This window comes from Schistocerca serialis, chromosome 7 (genome assembly GCF_023864345.2).
Source record: "Schistocerca serialis cubense isolate TAMUIC-IGC-003099 chromosome 7, iqSchSeri2.2, whole genome shotgun sequence".
Classification (NCBI taxonomy): domain Eukaryota; kingdom Metazoa; phylum Arthropoda; class Insecta; order Orthoptera; family Acrididae; genus Schistocerca; species Schistocerca serialis.
Window position 1 is genome coordinate 441,716,442 of NC_064644.1, and position 24,143 is coordinate 441,740,584.

At 43.1% G+C, this 24,143-nt stretch overlaps 1 pseudogene; it reads right to left on the bottom strand.

Moving 5' to 3' along the window:
* Nucleotides 1-20,285: 20,285 nt before the first annotated feature.
* LOC126413356 (5S ribosomal RNA) lies at nt 20,286-20,403 on the bottom strand (annotated as a pseudogene).
* Between the last annotated feature and the right edge of the window lie 3,740 nt (nt 20,404-24,143).

Sequence of the window (24,143 nt, forward strand, 5' to 3'; positions counted from 1 at the left end):
CATGTTCACTTGCTGTAACGGGTCATGTGACTATTTTGTAGTGGAAATTTTTCTCTTTTCTAATTGTTTTATCAAACAGTATTGAACTGTTTGAATAGGTGTGACCAGGAGCGGAGGCAGAGACTGAATTGGCTTCCGCACTGCTATGATGAAAGTATTTCGTAATTGTTAATTTCAACAACGTGCAAGAATTAAAATTAATGTCATCGCTGTTCAGCTTTCTGATTGCAACTTTTCATAGCAATTTGGTCAAGGTGGTTGAACTTGAGTAAATGATTACACTGTGATGAACTTTGCTGTTAATTGCGAAGTTCACTAAATTGAAAATTTAACTAAAAGTTTGTGAACTTTTGTAATTAATATTTTCTATGGCCTGGTATAGCATGTAAAATCGAATCTGACGCCCACAACGCTGACAGTGAATCCTCTCCCTACCTACATGAACCAAGCCAGAATCGTCACTCGTGTTTATGTTTTAGCAGGATAGCAGAAAATAAAGTCCAGTCGGAAACACTAAGTTGTGACACAGTGCGAACGAGACCTCTACGAGCCTAAACTCTGACGCCTTTGATACTACCTGAAGTATTTCACCCATATTCTAAGGCCGCTGGCACAAATGCACACATTTTCATTCTAAATTAAACCACCCTTTTTTTCCTATTTAACAAAGATGTCGGTGAGAACACGTAGCCAAGAGATAGAAGTAAATGAAAGAAGCAAGGGAGATTAGAATTAAGCGTCCCGTCTACGATGAGGTCATTACTGACAGTACACTAGCTCGGTTTATGGAAGTCGGTCTAGTCCTTTCAAATGAACCATCTCGATATTTGCTTTACGAGACTTACGGACATTTCGAAAAAATGGATTTCAACTGGTGTCCTGCCAAGTGCGATCGTATGTGTTAAATACGGTGACACCACACTCGGCGTCATTGCAGTTAATGACTTCAAAGTGTTGTAATAAGCAGCGGTGCACAAAAAGTGAAAATACCAAAAACACAATCCATTACCACGAATAATATGGTACAGAAAAACCTTTGGCACTCTAAGCAGTTTCTAGTCATCTTGGGATCTATAACTTTAGGTCCTGTACTGTTTGCAAGAGGATATTGTACCACTCTTCCAGAAAAATGGCGGTAAGATCAGTTGGCGATGATGGAGGTGGATAATAATAACAAGTGCAAGGCAGCAGCCTGTGTGGACAGATTAATATCTTAAAAAGAGGAAGGAGTATATCACAAATCTATAAGTATAAAAGCCAGCAATATGGATTGGCACTACGAAAAAAACCGAATGAGAGCTCATGATTGTAAGTCACATTCTTTCCATCAGTATCTGATCACAGAAATAACACGAGAATGGGGTGTAATGCTCAATCGGTCAGTGGTCACCCACTTAACTTCCATGAACTGCAAGGCTAATCATGCTACAGTAAGAGCTGCATATATTATCAATGTGCGGTCACCGCGATATCGCCAAACACGGATGCGACCAAGATGATGCTGTAAACAGAACCTGGATTCATCCGAAAAAATGACGTTTTGCCATTCGTGTACCCTTGTTCGTCGTTGAGTACACCACCGCAGGCGCTCCGGTCTGTGATGCAACGTCAAGGGTAACCGCAGCTATGGTCTCCGAGCTGATAGTCCATGCTGCTGCAAACGTCGTCGAACTGTTCGTGCAGATAGTTGTTGTCTTGCAAACGGCCCCATCTGTTTACTCATGGATCGACACGTGGCTGCACGATCCGTTACAGCCATGCGGATAAAATGCCTGTCACTTCGACTGCTAGTTATACGAGGCCGTTGGGATCCAGCACGGCGTTCCGTATTACCCTCCTGAACCCACCGATATTCTGCTAATAGGCATTGGATCTCGACCAACGCGAGCAGCAATGTCGCGATACGATAAACCGCAATCTTGATAGGCTACAATGCGACCTTTATCAAAGTCGGAAACGTTATGGTACGCATTTCTCCTCCTTACACGAGCCATCACAACAACGTTTCACCAGGCAATGCCGGTCAACTGCTGTTTGTGTATGAGAAATCGGTTGGAAATTTTTCTCATGTCGGGACGTTGTAGGTGTCGCCACCGGCGCCAGCCTTGTGTGAATGCTCTGAAAAGCTAATCATTTGCATATCACAGCATCTTCTTCCTGTCGGGTAAATTTCGCGTCTGTAGCACGTCATCTTCGTGGTGTAGCAATTTTAGTGGCCAGTAGTGTACGAGGCAAGCGACCTCACCCAATCCGATTCTTCAATTGAGGCCGGGAGTGAATAGTCAAATGTCATTAAGTGCATAAGAATCGCATTGGAGGAATTTATAACAGAATTCCCAGTTAATCAAATAGTTCATACGCGTATCACCTCACAGCAGGAAAGGAATCTCGGATGTCGCTTCACCCACGCGCCTCTCTCCAGAATAGACCACTAAGGCTTAATAATATTGAGATGTGGTGACCATGGTGGCCAGAGCAGATACGAAAATTCATCCTCGTGCTTACAAAACTAGTCATGGAAGATTCCAGTTGTTTCAACATGGAACTAGTCATCTTACGAAACAGGTCAGTACTGGAGAACAAATAACGTACCATAGAATGGAGACAGAGTGATCACATAATCCTGAACGGCAATGCTATCTTGCAGAGCAACCATTTGGCACTTGGAATACCATAATTCGGCTGCCGAAATCGTCTTCGAACGCACGTTCGTCGAGAACTTGGAAACAGTGTAGGCAAGACTCAAACGACCAAATGACCTTCTTCCATTTCTCTATAGTCCAAGTTCAGTGGCTATGGGCATTCACATCACTCTTTAGTTGTCCTAGAATTCCATCTCGTCCATCGATTCCCTGCTAATGGGGCTCCCTTTCTGATCTTTTCTTGCTGACAGGCTTGGTTCAAATGGCTCTGAGCACTATGGGACTTAACATCTGAGGTCATCAGTCCCCTAGAACTTAGAACTACTTAAACCTAACTAACCTAAGGACGTCACACACATACACATGCCCGAGGCAGGATTCGAACATGCGGCCGTAGCGGTCACGCGGTTCCCGACTGCAGCGCCAAAAACCGCACAGCCACACCGGCCCGCTCTTGCTGACAGGGTTCGCGAGTGTGCCATTAAGTTCTCGAGTGACTTCAGCAGCAATAGTCCTCTTATTTTTAGTCAAAATCCTCTTCACCGACCGCCTGTCACGACCATCCAACACACATTTTTTACCAGCGTCGTGACTCAGCGGATGACGTTTCTCCTCTTTGCCTGCATGCGGTATGAATCTTCAATACGGTGTCTCCTAAGACACCAAACTCTTTGGCTACCTTGCTTGTGGTTCACCCACAATACGAGCACAAGCAATATGTCCACGTTCGAATTCACTTAGCTCCGATATAGCCACCACGACTACAGCAGAGAAGACTGTGCTGACGACTAGTGAAACTTGCACAGACGCCGTTCGTGGTGAAATAAAAACAGTGCAGCTTGCAGGTTTGGCAAGCATCTGCATTTGCGTTCAAGCATGCATTTCGCACAGTGTTTCCATGGCCGGCTGGTGTGGCCGAGCGGTTCTAGGCACTACAGTCTGGAACCGCGCGACCGCTACGGACGCAGGTTCGAATCCTGCCTCGGGCGTGGATGTGTGAGATGTCCTTAAGTTAGTTAGGTTTAAGTATTTCTAAGTTCTAGGAGACTTATGACCTCAGATGTTGAGTCCCATAGTGCTCAGAGCCATCTGAACCAGTGTTTCCGTATTTTTGCCCGACGCCTTTATAGTGTTGCCTTAGTGGATTACGACAAAGCAGTCGTTTTTAATAAGTTGTTGGAATTACAGTTGTAATACAGTGTTACTATTATTGAAAACAGAGTTTTGTGATTCACAGGCCAACAGAGTTTTAGTGCAAAGAGGACGGTAAGTGGTCCTACGCCTTTTTAATGCCTACGGAACGTCAGGTCAAAGTTTTCTTTAAGTATCACTTTTCAGAGTACAAACAACATTGTCAGAAACTTTGAGCTACGGAGAAAGAGTGTAAGAGCAAGCAGCGGAAGAGCACAGCGTCACGAGCTCTGGTAGAGGTCCTCAAGGACCGTGTGGGCGCGGCGCAGCGTGGCCCGGCTCGCTGTGGGAAGACTCAATTCATGAGGCCCAGCCAGCCCGCCTTTATCTTGGCGTCCTCCCACCACAGCTCACCGAAATAACTGCTAATATTCAGGACGGGGTTGTAAACAAGTGGAGAGGGCACGAGCAGGGAGACTTTATTGCCCTCAGCGTTCGCCAACAAAACGCGGGGGTGGCGGCGGTGCGGACAACGGAGTATAGTGTGGGGGCGGGGGGTTGGGGGCGAAAGGAGGCGGGCAGAGCTTCTCGCCTGTGCGGGTCTGGAGTCGGCTCCGAACGACTGCCTTTGTTCAACTTGTAGGCTGCGCAGCAATTCTGTGCTGCACTGTATGGGTCGACCTGTGTATGACTATTGCCGGTAATTCTCGGAGAGGCACGTGCAAGTGAAAATTGGCAATCATCATTGAAGTCTTTAATCACTGTATCGGTACGATCGAGCGGTATCACAATACCCGACACTTTTGTGCCAGAAACTGACGTTTTAGATTAGAGGAATGTTCAATGAGCTTCTGCTCAGAGAATGCCATATTTCAGAATACTGAAACCATTAAATACGCAGTTCGTCTTTACAAGAAGAGGGCGTTCATAAATTAAATGCTTAAAATGACAGTAGAGTATCGGAGACAAATATATCGTTAAGGAACCAGATATTAAAACCGCATATTGAGTGAGCAACTGCCGTTGAGTCTGGCTCTGAATGTCAATTAGGATGTGGCTAGCCAACCACTTTTGTATTGCACAAGTGGCATTAAGTGTTTCGGCCTGCCGACTTGTCTGGTGCACTGGCGTTAAATTATTTTCAGAAATCTTCCCGTTAACCATTATATCTGAAACTGAAAATCGTAACAAAATACCTTAATAGTTCATGAGATTAGCCTTCACATACAGACAGAAAGAATGGACAAGAGCATAAATTCATCAAGCGCACCACGAAGGAATTATCCAAATGGGAAGGAAATCGGTACATGTACAGAGAAATAAATAATTATAATCACATAAAAATTGGAGTTATTCTAGAGAAAGAGCTTCACAATTTGGGCAAGTCAATAACGCATTGCTGCACCTCTGTCCCTTATTCAAGCAGTTATTCGGTTTGGAGTGGACTGACAGAGTTTTTAGATATCCTCCTCAGGGATACTGTACCTCATTCTACCCTTTTGGCATGCTAGATTGTTAAATTCCCGAGCTCGTTGGAAGACCCTACCTATAACAATCCAAAGGTTTGGATTTGGAGGTAGATTGTCCAACTTGCTGGCCAAGGAAGGGTTTAGCAAACACGAAGGCAAGTAGTACAGTGTCTCAGCCTGTGCGGAAGGGAGTTATCTGGCCAAAATGTAAACCCAGGATAGCTTGTCACGAAGGGCAACAATACGGGACGTAGAATATTGTCGACGGACTACCATGCTACAGAGGTGCCGCGAATGGCAACCAAATGGGTCCTGCTATGAAACGAAGTGGCTCCCTAGGCCATTACTCCTCGTTTTCCGGCAGTACAGAGGGCGACAGTCGGGTCGGTATCCCACTTCTGTCTGCCTTATCTCCAGACATGTCTTCGCTGGTCGTCGAGGCTTAGTTCGAATCGAAACAGGGCCTATCACTGAAGACCATTCTACTTCAGTCAACATGATTCCAACAAAGAAGTGTCTGGAGACGCCCCACACTGTGGTGGTATACCAGCTGTGACTCACGTGCCACATTGCCCAACAACCAGAAGTGGTCTGAGGTGCCATTTCATTTCATAGCACGTCCCCAGTGATAGTCATCCACGGCACTCATACAGCACCCCGTTGTGTTGCATTGCGTGACAGCCGATTCTGGCTTACATTTCAGCCTGGTAATGCCGTCCACACTTAGCGATAGTTTCAAGTGCTTGTCTTCGTGCTTGCCAAACCCTGACTTGATCAGCACGGTGGCCGCGTCTTTCCCAAGTTGAGAACGTTTGGAGAATTATGGGCAAAGCCCTCCAACCATCTGGGGAATTCCACCATCTAACGAGTCAGTTGGACAAAATATGGTTCGATATCAATCAGGACCACATCTAGCTATTCTATAATGCCAAGCCGACTAACTTCTTGCGTAGCTGACCACCGGGTACTTGCCATTATTGCCAGGAGAAACCACTCCCAAAGCCATTTAAGAATTAAAGATATAACAGCACATACAGTACCTCATATCAGGTATCCGGACTCACTTGTGTCATGTGGAACTCTCCACTGGATTCCAAGAGACCCAGACTTGTAGTACAGAAGGAGGCAGGGAATACTGTGTTGTCGTAAAGAACAACAGAATGAGTCAGTTAAGAGAGCTTAGGGACTTTGCTCGTGGACTAGTCATTGGATATCACCTGAATAACAAATCCGTCACGGATATTCCATTCTTCTAAAGCTGCCCAGATCGACTGCTGGGGATATCAGCGTGAATTGCAAATGCGAAGGAATGACCACAGATAAACCAGGATGAAGCAGATCTTAAATACTGGCGGATGGGAACTGTGGAGCATTGCTAGGGATAATTGCAAAAAATAGCATATCAGCAGAACTACCCCTTAGCTCCAAAGTACTAGCAGCAGCACAGATAGACAATAATGAGCGTATGGTGTTAAAAAGAATGGGGTTCAGTGGTCGAGCATTTCCTCGTCAGCCATGTATTACTGTAGCCAACGATTAGTCTTGTTTGAGAAGGAGTAAAGGCGATGCCGCTGGACAGTACGCTAGAGCACATATGAGTGTATAATCTTTTGACATGGTTTACACAATAGCCTTGAGAAAAAGTGCGAACAGATCTACATTTCATGCTGAAATCAAAAACAAAAATAGGTTCGATTCACCGATTCTCATGTACGTATCTACATAGAATACTCACTCTTAACTGTACTTTTAACTGCTCCATAACCTAATTAATAACATAGGATTGAAATTAGACTACCACATTAATTAAAATTACTAGCAACACATGAATATATGGATGTTACTGAAGCATCCCTCCGTCTTTCTATAGACTGATATGTTTCCAAAAATATGTTTTCAGTAGTCACGATATGAAAACGCTATGAATACTTATAAATTTTGCATAATTCGAACGCCGCGACGATAAAGTGAAACCATCAATGACGATGGATTAAATTGGTCTCGCCTTAGACAAAATGCTGTAAAATCTTGCAGGATCATAAACATGCATTTGTGAAATAATCCGTGATCAAAATTAAATTTCCAGTCTGTGGACATCAGTCCACGTGGATTTTATCGTTGTTTGGTGATAGATGACCAATCAGTTTGACAAAATTCTTACGTAAGAAGGGGTTTTAGAATGAGGAAACGCTCAGAAAATGAATCTCATTAAGGTTCTGCTTAATAATAAGGAATAAATAAGGAAAGCATCTGTTAAAAAGTGTGCGGTAGCTTCTCACCGAACAATCCGTCTCATTAATCACTACACAGGAAACTCGGAGGGTTAAGTGTTTTGAGAAACAAAAGCACAATCCGTCTCATTAATCATTACACAGGAAACTCGGAGGGTTAAGTGTTTTGATAAACAAAAGCAGTGTGGGTTAAGATTACAATATTTTCCATTTAGACCTAGTAACAGGAGCTTGCCACTTAGAAGTTCAGAGCTCAATATCAGACAAGAAAAACGCACAGCTATATGGGAGCAAAAAATGAAAACAGATAGCTTCATTTGTCAAATAAATCGCTAACATAAGTTGCTATTTCTAGAAGCGTGGCTCGTTAGATGAAACCTGTGGCGACAATCCAAAATAAGATTATTCGTCTGATCTGATTCAGGTTATTTCATAATAGAGAACAGGAAAAAATAGAATGCTTGATATGTATAAGGGTGTGATAGGTAAACAAACATGTAATGTTTTCAAATAAGCAAACACAAATGACTGAGAATCTGATAAGTATATTCCAATTTCATGCCATAATGGTGAGAGATACGACTAATGTTTCTTTTTCCATAAGCTGAACCTGTTGGCGGACTGAGGATCGCAAGGGCACAACGGCAACCGAGTCGTAAGACTATTTCTCGCTGAATGGCAGTGTCCCAAGCCACGTACACACTGAACGGATGCGTGCTGTCAGAGAGGTTCAAATGGTTGAAATGGCTCTGAGCACTATGCGACTTAACCTCTGAGGTCATCAGTCGCCTAGAACTAGAACTAATTAAACCTAACTAACCTAAGGACATCACACACATCCATGCCCGAGGCAGGATTCGAACCTGCGACCGTAGCGGCCGCTCGGTTCCAGACTGTAGCGCCTAGAACCACACGGCCACTCCGGCCGGCTGTCAGAGAGGGTCTTTCACGTTCCGATAAGAGGCTTGCAAATGACTGCGCAGTCACTTTCGTTGGCTGATCGCTGATGGTGAAACCGTTCTCTCAGTGGGGGAGCATTACTGTCTTCTGCCCCACACTAGGAGAGATATGTGTATCACGAATTAATCACTGCAGGTTCCGTAGAAAAAGGGTGTATTCTGTTACGGTTATTAATTTTTATTGGTTAGAACTCAGGTCTAATGTAACTGGCTAGTTGGAGTTCAGTTCTGTCAGAACTGGCAAGATTTTGGGTACTTGAGACGATACGCTCTTGGTCTTAAATTTCCAGAGAAATGAACTTCCTCGTCTTGGACCGTTAGAGGGACAGAAGACTTCACAATATAGTTTCAGAGAGAACGGATTTCGTCTTAGAGCTGATGGTGGATACCAGGGCTGAAATTTTAACTCGCAACTACTACTGCAACCTTCCTCTACAAATGAGTTTTAGAGTGATGGCAAGTGCGAGCCGCATTTGCTTGTGTCATGATGAGGGGACCATGAAGTCATTCATTTCAAGTTTGGGTCTTGCCTTTCTAAATTAATTCACACATACAGCTATTTGAACTTAACATGTACTTAGACATGAATAAAATTGTCCTTACACGTACTTATCTGGATCATTTCTTTAGCGATCATCCCTGGTTTATGTGGACTTAACTAGCTGTACCGCTTCCTTTCCAATCTCATCTACGTAAGCCAACTTACGAGTATAACTTCATATATTTTTGATTTGATCCTTGTGCAAGTTATAATCGAATGTTTGGAGTCAGGTTAATGCATCTCAGTAATTAACAGGGTTTTATGGTTATATTTGATTTGATTTCGTATTTCGATGAAACGCCTTTCTCATTGAATCTATGCGAGCAATGACACACATTTTTCCGTTTTAACTTGGCCACCTCTACTTAAATTCAGTTGTTTATTAGTTTTCGCTGCACGACTTTGTCATAATGTTGGAGAACGCCTTAATGGGAGTCAGTTCACTGTATAAATCACCACGTACAGATCTTGTTGGTATATAATACCCATAATCTCATAGAAGAACTTTTAGACCCTGGTCCTGGATTTTTCTGGACACTGGCTATTATATTACATCCGCAGTGAGGGAATAACTAAACAAATTAAGAATTTTTCAACTCTTGGACTAGGATTTTTCGGACACTGGCGCTTTACTCACTAGTAGTTGTCGGAATTTTAAATTTTAATTACATATTTCACCACCATAAAATAATATAAGTGCATCTTCATAATAACGAACTTAAAGTACACTACTGCCTAAAAATGGCTACACCACGATGATGACGTGCTGCAGATGCGAAATTTAACCGACAGGAAGAAGATGCTGTGATATGCAAATGATTAGCTTTTCAGAGCATTCACCCAAGGTTGGCGCCAGGGGCGACACCTACAATGTTCTGACATGAGGATAGTTTCTAACCGATATCTCATACACTAACCGCAGTTGTAAATGTATCCGTGATCTAGGGGTAGCGTTATTGATTCATAATCAAAAACGTTTTCTGGTCCCTGGTTCGATCCCCGCCACTGCCTAAATTTTAATAAATAATCAGCATTGGCGGCCGAAGACTTCCGGCATAAGAAGTCAGCTTCATTCTGCCCACGGCCTTGTCAAAGCGGACGGAGGTGCGGATAGAGGTTCAGGGCACTCTCTTGTCCTAGGGGTGGGAAATTGCCCCTAAAGGCGGAAGAATCAGCAATGATCAACGACATGAGGATGCAGAAGGCAATGGAAACCACTGCATTAAAGACACGTAACGTGTATCCACAGGACGTGTGGCCTGTAATTGAAGAAGTGTCATGATGATCTCTCCATTGGCAAAAGATTCCGGAATAGTCCCCCATTCGGATCTCCGGGACGGGACTGCCAAGGGGGAGGTTACCATTAGAAAAATGTTGAATAATCTACGAAAGGATAACGTTCTACGAGTCGGGGCGTGGAATGTCAGAAGCTTGAACGTGGTAGGGAAACTAGAAAATCTGAAAAGGGAAATGTAAAGGCTCAATCTAGATGTAGTAGGGGTCAATGAAGTGAAGTGGAAGGAAGACAAGGATATCTGGTCAGATGAGTATCGGGTAATATCAACAGCAGCAGAAAATGGTATAACAGGTGTAGGATTCGTTATGAATAGGAAGGTAGGGCAGAGGGTGTGTTACTGTGAACAGTTCAGTGACCGGGTTGTTCTAATCAGAATCGACAGCAGACCGACAACGATAGTTCAGGTATACATGCCGACGTCGCAAGCTGAAGATGAACAGATAGAGAAAGTGTATGAGGATATTGAAAGGGTAATGCAGTATGTAAAGGGGGACGAAAATCTAATAGTCATGGGAGACTGGAATGCAGTTGTAGGGGAAGGAGTAGAAGAAAAGGTTACAGGAGAATATGTTCTTGGGACAAGGAATGAAAGAGGAGAAAGACTAATTGAGTTCTGTAACAAGTTTCAGCTAGTAACAGCGAATACCCTGTTCAAGAATCACAAGAGGAGGAGGTATACTTGGAGAAGGCCGGGATATACGGGAAGATTTCAATTAGATTACATCATGGTCAGACAGAGATTCCGAAATCAGATACTGGACAGTAAGGCGTACCCAGGAGCAGATATAGACTCAGATCACAACATGGTAGTGATGAAGAGCAGGCTGAAGTTCAAGACATTAGTCAGGAAGAATCAATACGCAAAGAAGTGGGATACGGAAGTACTAAGGAATGACGAGATACGTTTGAGGTTCTCTAACGCAGTAGATACAGCAATAAGGAATAGCGCAGTAGGCAGTACAGTTGAAAAGGAATGGACATTCCTAAAAAGGGCCATCACAGAAGATGAGAAGGAAAACATAGGTACAAAGATGGTAGCTGCGAAGAAACCATGGGCAACAGAAGAAATACTTCAGCTGACTGATGAAAGGAGGAAGTACAAACATGTTCCGGGAAAATCAGGAATACAGAAATACAAGTCGCTGAGGAATGAAATAAATAGGAAGTGCAGGGAAGCTAAGACGAAATGGCTGCAGGAAATATGTGAAGACATCGAAAAAGATATGATTGTCAGAAGGACAGACTCAGTATACAGGAAAGTCAAAACAACCATTGGTGACATTAAAAGCAACGGTGGTAACATTAAGAGTGCAACGGGAATTCTACTGTTAAATGCAGAGGAGAGAGCAGATAGGTGGAAAGAATACATTGAAAGCCTCTATGATTGTGAAGATTTGTCTGATGTGATAGAAGAGGAAATAGGAGTCGATTTAGAAGAGATAGGGAATCCAGTATTAGAATCGGAATTTAAAAGAGCTTTGGAGGACTTACGGTCAAATAAGGCAGAAGGGATAGATAACATTCCATCAGAATTTCTAAAATCATTGGGGGAAGTGGCAACAAAACGACTATTCACGTTGGTGTGTAGAATATATGAGTTTGGTGGTATACCATCTGACTTTCGGAAAAGCGTCATCCACACAATTCCGAAGACGGCAAGAGCTGACAAGTGCGAGAATTATCGCACAATCAGCTTAACAGCTCATGCATCGAAGCTGTTTACAAGAGTAATATACAGAAGAATGGAAAAGAAAATTGAGAATGCGCTAGGTGACGATCAGTTTGGCTTTAGGAAAAGTAAAGGGACGAGAGAGGCAATTCTGACGTTACGGCTAATAATGGAAGCAAGGCTAAAGAAAAATCAAGACACTTTCATAGGAGTTGTCGACCTGGAAAAAGCGTTCGACAATATAAAATGGTGCAAGCTGTTCGAGATTCTGAAAAAAGTAGGGGTAAGCTATAGGGAGAGACGGGTCATATACAATATGTACAACAACCAAGAGGGAATTATAAGAGTGGACGATCAAGATCGAAGTGCTCGTATTAAGAAGGGTGTAACACAGGGCTGTAGCCTTTCGAACCTACTCTTCAATCTGTACATCGAGGAAGCCATGATGCGAATAAAAGAAAAGTTCAGGTGTGGAATTAAAATACAAGGTGAGAGGATATCAATGATACGATTCGCTGATGACATTGCTATCCTGAGTGAAAGTGGACAAGAATTAAATGATCTGCTAAACGGAATGAACAGTCTAATGAGTACACAGTACGGTTTGAGAGTAAATCGGAGAAAGACGAAGGTAATGAGAAGTAGTAGAAATGAGAACAGCGAGAAACTTAACATCAGGATTGATGGTCACGAAGTCAATGAAGTTAAGGAATTCTGCTACCTAGGCAGTAAAATAACCAATGACGGACGGAGCAAGGAGCAGACGCTATGGCAAAAAAGGCATTTCTGGCCAAGAGAAGTCTACTAATATCAAATATCGGCCTTAATTTGAGGAAGAAATTTCTGAGGATGTACGTCTGGGGTACAGCGTTGTATGGTAGTGAAACATGGACTGTGGGAAAACCGGAACAGAAGAGAATCGAAGCATTTGAGATGTGGTGCTATGGACGAATGTTGAAAATTGGGTGGACTGATAAGGTAAGGAATGAGGAGGTTCTACGCAGAATCGGAGAGGAAAGGAATATGTGGAAAACACTGATAAGGAGAAGGGACAGGATGAAAGGACATCTACTAAGACATGAGGGAATGACTTCCATGGTACTAGATGGAGCTGTAGAGGGCAAGAACTGTAGAGGAAGACAGAGATTGGAATACGTCAAGCAAATAATTGAGGACGTAGGTTGCAAGTGCTACTCTGAGATGAAGAGGTTAGCACAGGAAAGGAATTCGTGGCGGGCCGCATCAAACCAGCCAGAGCCAGTAGACTGATGAAAAAAAAAAAAAAAAAAAAAAAAACCAGAAACCAGCAAGCGACAGCCATGCGTGGTGAAACGTTGGAAGGAGGAGAATGCGTACCATCACGTTTCCTACTTCGCTTAAGGTCGGATTGTAGCCTATCGCGATTGAGGTTTATCGTATCGCGACATTGCTGCTCGCGTTGGTCAAGATACAATGTCTGCTAGCAGAAAATGGAATCGGTGGGTTCAGGAGGGTAATACTGAACGCCGTGTTGGATCCCAAAGGCCTCGTATCACTAGCAGTCGAGATGACAGGCATTTTATCCTCATGGCTGTAACGGATCGTACAACCACGTCTCGATCCCTGAGTCAACAGATGGGGACATTTGCAAGACAACAACAATCTGCAAGAACAGGTGACGAGGTTTGCAGCAGCATGGACTATCAGATCGGAGACCATGGCTGCGGTTACCCTTGACGCAGCATCACAAACAGGAGCGCCTGCGATTGTGTAGGCCTACTCAACGACGACCCTGGGTGCACGAATGGTAAAACGTCAGTTTTTCAGGTGAATCCAGGGTCTGTTTACAGAATCATGATGGTCGCATCCATGTTTGGCGACATCGCGGTGAACGTAAATTGGAAGCATGTATTCGTCATCGCCATACCGGCGTATCACCCGGCGTGATGGTATGGGGTGCCATTGGTTACACGTCTCGGTCACCTCTTGTTCGCATTGACGGCACTTTGAACAGTGGACGTTACATTTCAGATGTGTTACGACCCGTGGCTCTAACCTTCATTCAATCCCTGCGAAACCCTACATAATGGACCAGCAGGATAATGTACGACCGCATGTTGCAGGTCCTGTACGTGCCTTTCTGGATACAGAAAATGTTCGACTGCTGCCCAGGCCAGCACATTCTCCAGATCTCTCACCAATTGAAAACGTCTGGTCAATGGTGGACTTGCAACTGGCGCGTCACAATACGCCAGTCATTACTCTTGATGAACTGTGGTATCGTGTTGAAGCTACATGTGCAGCTGTATCTGTACACGCCATCCAAGCTCTGTGTGACTCAATGCCCAGGCGTATCAAGGCCGTTATTACGGCCAGAGGTGGTTGATCTGGGTACTGATTTCTCAGGATCTATGCACCCAAATTGCGTGAAAATGTAATCACATGTCAGTTCTAGTGTAATATATTTGTCCAATGAATTGCCGTTTATCATCTGCATTTCTTCTTGGTGTAGCAAATTTAATGGCCAGTAGTGTAATTAAATTAAATTAAGTTGGTAGCGCTGTGCTCATTTGTACCTTTTTATCAGAAAGAAGAAAGAGGTAAGGATATTCAGTCGTCCTGAGTGCCAACAGTGAAATCTTTGGGGTTTTACTCATTTCCGTTTGTACTTTAAGAAGCGCTTCATTGTGTGTGTGTGTGTGTGTGTGTGTGTGTGTGTGTTTGTGTGTGTGTGTGTGTGTGTGTGTGTGTGTGTGATAGGATGAAAGAGAGTTTCGTTGTTGGTAAGAAATGTCTTGTTGTCTGTAATAGCCTCAGGGCATGTCAACATTTACCCACGTAGCTGCATGCTGTTTAGCTAGGACGAATGTGTTTGAAAAATAAGTATCTGCTCATCCAGAAACTATCGACAGTGAATTAACCATGGATATCCAAAAGGAGAGTACGCAACAATGCGAGGTTAGCGATATCGAGAATGATGGTCGACGGCTATCTTTGTTGTTGCAGCTGAACCGAATTCTATCTAGGAGCAGTTGACCACCGAGTCTGTTAGTGTGGGAGTTGTGACGATGCCACAGGGAATGGAAAACTCCGAAGCGTCTTGACGCAAAGAAGTAACAAACTATCTTACGATTCTGCTTCCAGATATTGTTCACCTTTAACTTAACCATCCCCTATTTTCATTTTTCAGTACCTCCCAATTGGTAGCCTCTTGTGGTTTCGTAAATCTGCTGACTTGCCATTTAATTCGTGGTCAAATGAGAACAAGTCAAGACTGCAATCAGCCCAGGAAAAGTTGACGAAATTAAAATTTGCAGTAGTGAAGTCATCTCTATCATTAATGTATGGTGATCGCAGGTGTTGTCGATCCTATTGCTGTCACCAACTAAAGTGGTGTCGGGGCTGAAGATTCCATGTTGACACCAACTCAAGCAGTATGAGGACACAGGACTACATTTATACCAGACTGGATTGTGGCGGTGTGTCGAGGTGGAGGAGAAAGCCTTTGGTAGCTTGGACAGACAGTATCTGACGTCAAAACATCTTCTTAGCACTCATTTGGTTATACTGGCATCTTTTCTGTGTGCTGTCATGATCCCCTCACAGCATGTGGTGCGAATGGGGCATGGCAGATGCAGTCCCAAGATGTGGATTTGACACTAGCACATGGTGCGGCGGTGAAGGCTGCAACTTGTAGCGGCTGCGTGCTATCTCATTTTGTTTTTTTGTCACGCGTGGCCCTCTCTCCCCCACAGGTGCTGCCGGACTCTTCTTTCCCCTGCTAGGGTTCATTGTTGTTTATACTGATTCGTGGCCCACTAGTTGTGCCAACGCATGTCTCCAGCTATGATCGACACAACAGTTCCGCGGCTGAGTGCCGTATGGGCTCCCGCATGGAGGAAATTCAAACTGGCACAGTGAAGTAACTGAAAGAGCTGTAACCAAGTAAGTTACCAGGTCCCGATGGAATCCCAAATCGGTTTTACGGAGAGTACGCAGCGGCACTGGTCCTTTATTTAGCCTGCACACATGAGGAATTTCTCGCCCAGCGGAAAGTCCCAAGCGAATGCAGAAAGAAAGCGTAAATGACTCATGTATATGAGAATTGTGAAAGATTTGAACGGCATAGCTACAGAACACATTCTGAGTTCGAATATAAATATACCTCTCAGCCAGAAAAGCTTCTGTAAACAAATCAGCAAGGTTTACACAGCATCGACAGTACCAAACTCAGCTTGCTATTTTCTCACATGATATTCTACAGACCATGAACAGAAGGCAACAGGGAGATTTCATATTTATACATTTCAGGAAAGCAATTGTCACTATGCCCCACTGCAGGATGTTGACTAAGGTTCCAGATCTGTGAGTGGCTCGTGGACACTTTCAGCAATAGAACACACTACTTGGTCCTCGACGGCGAAAGTTCATTGGGGACTAGAGTACCGATAGGAGTAATCAAGGGAAGTGTCATAGGACCGCTTTTATTCTCTAAGAACATAAACGATGTGACGGATGTCAGTTTGGTAATAAGAAAGGCAAATGATCGACTTCTTTTTATTGAGAGAATTTTGACAAAGTGTAGCTTATACATATATGAGATGATGTATGGAACTCTAGTTCAACCCGTTTTTGAGTACTGTTCGAGTGTTTCTGATCACCACCAGGTTAGGTTAAAAGAAAACGTCGAAGCAATTCAGAGGCGCACAACTACACTTTTTACTTGTAAGTTCCATCAGGAAGCAAGTATTAAGAAGTCGCTTCGTGAACTTAAATGGGAATCCCTGAAGAGAAAATGGAGTTCTTCCCGCAAGGCACTACTACACGAAATTTAGAGGACTCGTATTTGAGGTTGACTGCAGAACGATTCTACTGTCGCCAGTGTACGTTTCGCTTAAGGACCATGAATATAAGATGCGATAAATTAGAGCTCGTACCGAGACTTTTAGACGGTCGTTCTCTTCTCGCTCTATTTGCGAACTAAACTGGAAAGGATATATCTGGTGAAAGTACAAGGTAGCCGCCGCAATGCACCGTAAAGTTGCTTGCGGTGTATTTACGTATGTAGACGTAGATTGTATTAGTCATTTATGAGCCCAGAACCCGATGTTACAGCATGCCACAAAACACAACCAAAAAACAACCAAATCAGCTTCAGTTCTTTTTGCCTATCATCTGAACATCAGCCATTACATTTGTGATATCGTAGGGGCGATGGCTATTCCTTACCACAGAGGACTCTGTCACATTTCTCGTCACCAGCACATGTTGCTTGCTTGACAAGCACGCTCTCCAAATCTTTCAAACGTTCATAAGATTTGGTAACAAATTGAGGACACATTGGATTACCACTATTCTCCGGCCCTTATTGTTGATGATTTCGGGGAACTATTTGTAGCAGCATGAAATGCGCAACTCGTATCTGTCAACCATTCTCAGATCGACTCGGTACTTGGATTGGAGAGAACCACAGTTTCTGCCAAAACAGAGAATTTTAGGTTTCTTTTATCAAACTTCATGCACTTCATACGTACAAATCGCCACAAATTTTGTACACTCTAAGGCTAAAAAGACGATGTGTAACGATGGAATTATACGAATTAGAGGGAAGGCGGTAGACGTGATGTACATATACAGCAATTAAATGATTATAATTTAAGAAAAATTGGATGATTTATTCATTAAAAAGAGCTTCACAAACTGCGCATATCAGTAACGCGTTGGTCCACCTCTGGTTCCTATGCAAGCCGTCATTCGGTTTGGAATTAGTTGATAGAGTTGTTGGAATTTCTTCTGAGGGATTTAGTGCCAAATTCTGTCCAACAACCTCGTTAGATCGTCAAAACCCTGTATGATTGGAGGGCCCTGTTCATATTTCTAATAACGTTGTCTGCTGAGGAGAGATCCGGCAACCTTGCTGGCCAGGGTAGGGTTTCACAAGGGCGAAGAGAAGTTGTAGAAACTCTGGCCATGTGCGGACGGGCATTATCTTATTGAAACGTAAGTCCAGGATGGCTTGCCGCGAAGGGCCACAAAACGAGCTGTAGAATATCTTCAACGCAACGCTGCGGCTGCCCCCGTCGGAGGTTCGAGTCCTCCTTCGGCCATGGGTGTGTGCGTTGTTCATTGCTTAAGTTATTTTAAGTTATGTTAAGTAAGGTGTGAGCTTAGGGACCGATGACCAAAGCAGTTTGGTCCCATAAGATCTTACCACAAATTTACAATTTTACCATTTTTGCACCGCTGTGCTGTAAGGGCGCCACGGAAGAAAACCGAACTTGCTTGTGGTGATGTATGGCGGGCGAACCTAAACTAGTATCATACAGCTGTCGGCGTCGTCTCCAGATATGTCTTCGACATGGAATCTCATTGTCAGCAGTGGAATTGTCACCATTGATGACTCCCACTTCGAAATGAGCCTCGACGAGCAGCAAAGATGTGTCTGGAGACACCTCGGACGGCAGTGAGCTATCAAACTAACAGTCGCTTGCCATACGGTCCGACAACCACAAGCGATGGGGTATCATATCTTTTTATAGCAGGACGCCATTGGTTGTCATCCCCAGCATCCTTCCAGCGTAGCGGTACATCAACGGTATGCTACGCCCCGTTTTGAGGTCATTCGTGGCAAGCCCTCCGTGTTCGTATTCCAGCAAGATACCCTTTCGCACAAGGCGAGAGCCTCTGCTGCAAGTCTTCCTCTCTGATAAGCCTTATCTTGGCCAGCAAGATCGCCGGATCTCTCCGAAGTGTAGAACGTGTAAGGTGGGCATGTCATTTAGATTTTCGTAAGTTGTCGATATGCAGGTCAGAGAGAGAGAGAGTTAGTTACGTTACTGTTAAACAATCGTTGGTCATGCTGTTGCACTATCTTTTCCTCCGCGCATTCTGGGGCATTCTTAGTTGAAGTGTGGTAGGTGATGGATGTATTTAGCAGTGCTGTGTTGACTTGTGATGGTGTCTGTTAGATGAAGAAAGATTTAATGTGCAGGACAGCAAGGATCAATATATATATTTTTGAGTAATGTTATTATTTCTGAAAAGAAGAAGTTTGTGCCAAGACTGCATCACTGAGCAGATAACATTTTCCAGAGTTATTGTTAGCTAGTTAACCTTGATCACTGCATCAGAGCTCAGAGATAGACCACTTCACTTCTCTGAGTCACGCATTTTCATATTAGCTGATTAAAGTGTTCGGCTTTTATACAATTTCTCTGTTAATACTGTATCCTTTTTAAATTATTGGTCACATGTTAACGATAGTATTGTTCTGACAAATATTATGTGTGATGACCAAGTGAAATTTTACAGTGTCTTTCTGAACACGTATTTCCTTCTAAAATCGTTGTCTTGGAATATCATTTCATAGAAATAGTTACTCCCCCCATCCCATGTTTAAGAAAAGTTTCTCACTACGCATTACCACATTGTACCATGTGGTGTGCAGCAGTTAGAACATTTATTTAGAATTCTGCCTGCTTTCTGTTTGCTGTCGTACTTTCGAGAAATCTGCAACAACGTTTTCAATAGGCGAGGTAAGTGGAAACTTTGATTTGGGCCAGATAATCGTAGGAATCCAGTTGCGTGTTTAACGTTCAGACAAACTGTATTCATACCAGTTACAGTTCAATTCAAGTTAGGTCCAGTTCGGACAAAAGTTCGCATACGAGTTTCAATTATATAACAAAAAAAAAAATGGCTCTGAGCACTATGGGACTCAACATCTTAGGTCATAAGTCCCCTAGAACTTAGAACTACTTAACCTAAGGACATCACACACACCCATGCCCGAGGCAGGATTCGAACCTGCGACCGTAGCAGTCCCGCGGTTCCGGACTGCAGCGCCAGAACCACTAGACCACAATTATATAACAGTTTGTGGGTACAAACCTTTGGTAATACGTAGATTTTTATACAGTGAAAGGTAAAGTTGGGCAAAATTTCATAAAGAAACCGGTGTAATGGAGAGGTTACATATGTTGACCCTTTCTGCTAGCATAGTTCGTGGTTTTTTCTTTTTTTTTTTTTTTTTTTTTTTTTTGGAATACTGTACTGTATCTCCTGAGGTGGTCATATACTTGAAGTGTGTAAATGCCATGCATTGATAACTATTGTATGAATAGCTGGCGAAGCATGCCAGCGAGTGAACAAATTCATTACATAAAGCACTCCGTCTTCAGGCCACAAGTGGCCCATTGCGACCATCCGACCGCCGTGTCATCCTCAGTGCAGGATGCGGATAGGAGGGGCGTGTGGTCAGCACACCGCTCTCCCGGTCGTTATGATGGTTTTCTTTGACCGGAGCCGGTACTATTTGGTCGAGTAGTTCCTCAGTTGGCATCACGAGGCTGAGTGCACCCCGAAAAATGGCAACAGCACATGGCGGCCGGGATGGTCACCCATCCAAGTGCCTGCCAAGCCCGACAGCGCTTAACTTCGGCGATCTGACGGGAACCGGTGTATCCGCTGCGGCAAAGCCGTTGCCAAATGCATTACATAGCAATTCCAAATTCCATGGACATTTGAGATTCTGTGTCTGAACTCTATTCTTTTGTCGTTTTCTTCTGTTATTGGACTTGAAGAGAAAAGAAGGATTGTCTGAAGTTTATCTTGCTGTAAAAGTCTATGTAAGTAGAAAACGAAGAAAAATATAGTTGTTCATAACTTAAAATTTGTGTACGGTATTCAATAATGTATATTCTTCAATCTTACTTGTCCTGAGTAGACGTGGCCTTAACGGAATATTGACTACTATCAAGCACCATACTAGAAAATAATTCGTAATTTTCTTTCAGCCCATCTTCGAGACGCGCCGCCGGTTAGGACCCTAAACTTCCTTTCAGATTCTACGAGCTATGTGGCCGCTACGAATAATTTAATATATTTCACTTTCAGATTTTCTCAAGGTTGCGAGATAATATTCCAGGCTGAAAGGCCTGTTCACAGGATTATAGTTCTAATACAAGACGTCATCTGCAAAAGATGTGGATATATCAGTGCGGATTCAGGAGACAATTAATTACTTATGTTCCCGTAACAACCCTGACTACAGCTAGTTTGCTGGTTGCTCATCCGCGTCGGGCTAAATTAAATTCCATTACACTGTTCATAGCAATATTAGAGCTATTTCTCTTTTGTTCTGACGTCACTGCACTAAAAGCTATCAAAGCTGACATAATAAAATTTAAGTTTTATTAAGTTACATTATACTGGCCCTGGTAGTAAAAGTTCTCCAGTGTGTGTAACTGAATTTGGAAAGATAATCCTTATCACTACAGAGTTTGTGTTTTTCATTTAAACAGCTCACTTCATATACACCAAAAGCTGGCTTTACTGAACACTGATTCGTGGGGCCGAAATCGAAACTAGAATCCTGAGACTTAATCTCACTGTTGTCACTGATTAAATGTATGTATAAAAGCATATAGTAAATGATAGTTAATGAATAAAACGTTACACTTACTTGTATTATACGCACGTGATCGACGATAAATAAACTCAGAATCTGGATGAGAGATTGCAGACCCATGCTGTTCCTTACATCAAAGATAGACAGTGGGGTAAGGAATCGAATGCACACGACCCGCTTTCTAATTGAAGCTAGTCAGTAGAACATGGGCTCTTGGAATTAATAACAAACTTTACACGTAGTTGCCTTCTAGCATTTCGATTGTAACTTTAATGTGTAGAACGTGTTGTGTATTTTGTGTCTGATTTTTGCATGTGACGCTATTTACATCAGTTAACACCATCGTTAGACCGAGTACGAGACATAACCGTTCGGAACTCGAAAATTATGAAACCGACGACCAGTTGGAGAATATTCCGGGATCGTTAGCACGAGGGACTGTAGTTAGTGAAGCGGAACGAACTACCATACTACCTGACAGAGTAGAATCGCAGACTGATATTCATCAACAGAGTTTACAATCGCTGGGCGGACAAGAGACTGTCGGACCCGCGGGTGAAATCAGCTGCGAGAAAGCAGCCGAAAGTGAACGAATACAGAGCTAGCAAATCTAAGAGACAAGCTTGCATTGCTGTTCTAGAAATTGGAAATAAAGGAACAGCATGGAAAAAGAGAGCGCAACGAAGATATCCAACGGGAAAATGAATATTTTGAAATGGTTGAGACTAACAGAATTGGTAAAGTGGAGGAGATGTCAGCCAAACTCGAACAAGCGTTAGTACAGAAGCTCAATCGTGCTTTAGATGACAGGTATCTACGTCTTTTAGAACACGTTAGTAACGATATAGACAATGTAGAGACAGATGTATTTGATGTTAAGAAAAGTTTGAAAGATTTACCAGATAAAGTAAATAATTAGACCGGAGAAGTATCCGAGGTCAAAGAGGCACAGGAATCTCTCGATGCCAAACAACTAACCAAGGGCATGAGGAGATTTCTTTAAACATAGAACGAAAGGTAGAAGCTGAAGTGAAGTTAGTAATGCTGGACCATGTTGAATATAAGAGTCATGAAGGAGCAAACACAAACCACGTACCTTTTATAAGACCCGAGATTGTCGGAAAACCATTGGGTGACTGTGATAATAGAATCATGAACTGTGCCGCTCGTTGTCGAAGCTGCAGTAGTTCATTTAATGTACTCCAGAGTGGAAATATTGTGTGAAATAGGGACACGTACGTAAATTCACCAACAAATAATGTGACTGTTAGTCCATACGCAGTGAATGCATGTAGAAATAATCCGATAGAGGTGCGCAATGATGTACCCACTCTTGCTACGCTGAAATATTAAGAGTCATTGTTGAAACACAGACAATTTTAGATGTTTCCCGAAGAAAAGAAATCTATTCATCCGGTAATATTGATAAGGAGTTTTAAGAATGTATTACCAGTATCATGACAAGAAAGGCAAAAGTTACCGCTTGTTATTTCACATATTACCGGAGATGACGCATTATGGGCATGTGAGGTGGTAGAGAACTGTCAATCGTTTAGCGAGTTCGAAGAACATTTTTCTGCCAGGTTTAGGTCAGTTAATATACAAGAAAGACCACGGAAACAGATATATAAACCTGATATTTACTATTTTAAGCTAGGAACGCTCAGAAAATGTATTGAGAAGTACACTAACGAGACGACGTACTGGTCAGAGCCGATCGCCACACGCGACGTTCTTAGGATAATAAAATCCTAGTTACCTATCTCAATACGAAGAGATTTGGTACATGTACCTGACAATAATTTAGAGACGTTCATGTCGGTCGTGGATTCTTTGCATTTGATACAAGAGGATGCATGGCAACAAAATAATAATGGAGAAGGGTCAAGTAATAACCACAAACATAGGAATAACGATTATGGAAACCAACACCGGAATAATAACTGGGCATATGGATGTGGTGGTAATAGCTATGAGAGATCGAACAGACAAAAAGGAGGGAATGGAAATAGAGTTCATGGTATGTCAAGCGGTAACTGCTCTCCCAGTAACAACAGAAGCGATATGATGGATCGGAAAAGGAGGAAGGAGAAGAATGACGGAAGTACTTTTCAGCCCAAAAGTATGAAACAAGGAGGTGGACAGTGGCGGCAGAATATGGCATCGTCAAACAGACAGGAACAGGAAGTCCCGATCAATACTATCGAAGCCATTCCAACGCCGGTAAATACTTCGACGTCAACATAGGTTAATAACCCAGGTACTACACATAATAATAATAGACAGCACAATGTGCAAATAGTAGAAGTTACAGACGATAAACAGCCACCTAACTACAAGGGGTCTATGTAAGCCTTCGGCACTCGGCCACTAGGAAAGGAAGCGAAGGCAAAATAGAAAGCGATAATAATCAAATTGCTATGCTGCGGTATATTGACGGTCAGGATTTGCGGAAGGAATTAGTCACAGAACCGCGTAAATGGTCTGACCAACAAACCATGATCGTGCAACCTGCTGTACTTGTGAAAGTAATTGGTGTATTCACAATGGTTTTAATTGACACAGGAGCGACTGTGTCGGTGATGTCTGAGAATTTCTTTAATGTCATTATCGAAAATAAAAGACTGCCTACGTTGCCGGTTCAAAATTGTAAAATTATGGGGGCAATAAAGAGAAAGTCGCAAAATGCCAAAGCTCAGGTGCAGACGGGGTTATAAATAGGAAATGATGCGATAATATGGACGTTCCTCATTGTTAAGAATTTAACTGCAACTTGCATCCTGGGATGGAACATCCTGAGGGAAACAAGCTTTGTG